The following is a 3,107-nucleotide window of genomic DNA, read 5'->3' on the forward strand; positions in this document are numbered from 1 at the left end:
AGAGATGTCAAAACATTCTTTGCTCCAAGGGAAGCTGTAGGCACAGTGTCATTTAGACCTAAATGGTGGTTTCTCCTTGGGGAGGGGCACAGAGTGGAACTGTTGAACAGGCACTGTGCCAGCATGAGGGAAATGCTCTCTTGTTCCCTGTTTCTCTCCCTGAAGCTCCACTTCCAGCCCCCAAGCCCATGCTGATCTCCCTGCTTGAACGAGGGGAAGACCCCTGGATCCCAGATGTGCGTAGCCCTGAGACCATGCCAGGAGACCTCAGCCCAGGTGAGGTGGTGGAGGGAAGGGGAATGTTGGGGCTGTAAGAGCCTTCTCTGCCTGTGTTTTATTTTGGGCACTGTGTGCTATTGCTGCATTTCCTCTGTCATCCAGCAGCTGATGGGATCAAAAATACAAAGGAAGTTCCGCAGAGAAATTGTGTAGCGGAAATGCAGCAGAATCACATCTCTGTGGAAGAAATCAGAAGGGATGTCCAGGAAGTCCTGCAGCAAGGTCAGGGTGAGCACATCAAGAAGCCCCTGGGAAAGCGTCTGGGAATGACACTGAGGAACCCAGTGGACTCCAACATAGGTCCAAAGCAGCCTGAGGAAACCAGGAGCAAGGATGTGTGCCAGATGAAAAAGCAGAATCCATGCACTGAGTGTGAGAAAAGCTTTAAACTGGATTCCAGCATCACTAGCCACCAGTGCACGCACTCAGCAAAGAGGCATTATGAGATCTGTGATTCTGCAGAGAGCATGAAATGGAGACTCCACCCCACTGGCCAGCAGTGCATGTACACAGGAGAGAGAGCCTTTGAGTGCTCTGACTGTGGAAAGACTTTTACGGACAGTGGGAGCCTCACTTCCCACCAGTGTATCCACAGAAGAGAGAGACTGTACAAGTGCCTTGAGTGTGGGAAGAGCTTGAAAGGTATTTCTAAACTCAAAATACACCAACGTGTCCACACAGGAGAGCGACCGTATAAGTGCCTTGAGTGTGGGAAGAGCTTCAAAAACAGTTCCAACCTCACCATCCACCATCACATTCACACAGGAGAGAGACCCTGCAAGTGCTCTGAGTGTGGGAACAACTTCAAAAACAGCTCTGAACTGAAGGTGCACCAGCGTGTCCACACAGGAGAGAGACCATATAAGTGCTCTGAGTGTGAGAAGAGCTTCATAAGCAGTTCTAATTTGAAGCTCCACCAGCGCATCCACACAGGAGAGAGACCCTGCAAGTGCTCTGAGTGTGAGAAGAGCTTCATAAACAGTTCTAATTTGAAGCTCCACAAGCGCATCCACACAGGAGAGAGACCATGTAAGTGCTCTGAGTGTGAGAAGAGCTTCATAAGCAGTTCTTATTTGAAGCGCCACCAGCGCATCCACACAGGAGAGAGACCCTGCAAGTGCTCTGAGTGTGGGAAGAGCTTCATAAGCAGTTCTGATTTGAAGCTCCACCAGCGCATCCACACAGGAGAGAGACCATATAAATGTCCTGAGTGTGGGAAGAGCTTCAAAAGGCGTGCTGAATTGAAGATGCACCAGCGTGTCCACACAGGAGAGAGACCATATAAGTGCTCTGAGTGTGAGAAGAGCTTCATAAGCAGTTCTGATTTGAAGCGCCACCAGCACATCCACACAGGAGAGAGACCCTGCAAGTGCTCTGATTGTGGGAAGAGCTTCATAAGCAGTTCTGATTTGAAGCTCCACCAGCGCATCCATACAGGAGAGAAACCCTTTCAGTGTCCTGAGTGTGGGAAGAGCTTCAAAAGCATCTCTGAACTGAAGGTGCACCAGCGTGTCCACACAGGAGAGAGACCATATAAGTGCTCTGAGTGTGAGAAGAGCTTCATAAGCAGTTCTGATTTGAAGCACCACCAGCGCATCCATACAGGAGAGAGACCATATAAGTGCTCTGATTGTGGGAAGTGCTTCATAAGCAGTTCTGATTTGAAGCACCACCAGCGTGTCCACACAGGAGAGAGACCCTATAAGTGTCCTGAGTGTGGGAAGAGCTTCAAAAGGCGTTCTGAATTGAAGATGCACCAGTGCATGCACACAGGAGAGCGACCCTATAAGTGTCCTGAGTGTGGGATGAGCTTTAAAAGGCGTTCTGAGTTGACACTGCATCAGAGCACCCATCAGGAAAAAGAGACCCTGTGAGTGTCCTGAGTGTGGTAAGAGCTTCAAAGGGAGTTCTGAATTGAAGCTGCACCAGCATATGCACACAGGAGAGAGACCATAGCTTCTGTCGGACATTTTAGAACATTTTGGCCAGGCCTGCATGCAGGGAGATGCCTGGGAACTTGTCTTTTCTCTCCCTCAGAGAATCCCATCTGCTGTGTTACCAGAATGTCTGCACCAGTGAGCTGAAATGGCAGGAAGCCTTGAGTGTGAGAAGGGCTTTGTGCCTAGCAGAGAGCTCCTCACACTCCCAGAAGAACTTCATGCAAAGCTCAGTCCTCATTAAACATTGCAGTCCACAGGACAGGTAGCTACTAGGAGTGCATCTCCTGCAGGAAGAGTTTCTCTCAGGGCTGGTGCCTCATTCCTCATGGGAAAACCCCCAGCAGGAGAGATCCTCAAAACGCTGGAGAGCCCAGGGATGAGGGAGACCAATGCTTCTCTCCATGCAGGAAGAGTTTGCAAAGGAGACGGCATCACCAACACCCTCTGCAGAAGGGACTTAACCCAGGAGCTTCAGATGGCCTTTCCTTGCTGCCCAAAGCATTTCTCTCACCATGCCCGCTTTCCACTTCTACTCTTCCCACCAGCTGCTTTTTGATGCTGTTTCCTAGTGGAGAAGTGGTTGTGTAGGGATCTGCTGTGTGTCTGTGTGCATGTGTTGCTCTCAGTCATTTCTGAGCGCACTGATGCATCCCAGAGAAGGGTCAGCAGAGCAGTAAGGTGGCTCTTGGAGGTTTTCTGAGAATCTTCTGTAGTGGAAAGAGAAGGGGGTGAATAAAGTAGCTGAGTTGTTCTGGAGCTTTCTTCACTGTAGTCTTGTTTTTGCTCTTAAAATAAATGTCAGCATGTGGAATGAGGAGAGGGAAAGGTGCAAGCAGGGTTTGGTTTTGGTGCCCTCTCCAGCCCACTGCTTGCTTCTGGACAAGGCAT

The 3,107-nt window shown here is 50.0% G+C and overlaps 1 pseudogene; it reads left to right on the forward strand.

The window, feature by feature from the left end:
- Positions 1–420: 420 nt before the first annotated feature.
- Positions 421–2,534, forward strand: LOC146756953 (uncharacterized; annotated as a pseudogene).
- Positions 2,535–3,107: the final 573 nt, after the last annotated feature.

This window comes from Coturnix japonica, chromosome 24 (genome assembly GCF_054131305.1).
Source record: "Coturnix japonica strain WE chromosome 24, WE-NBRP24, whole genome shotgun sequence".
Classification (NCBI taxonomy): Eukaryota; Metazoa; Chordata; class Aves; order Galliformes; family Phasianidae; genus Coturnix; species Coturnix japonica.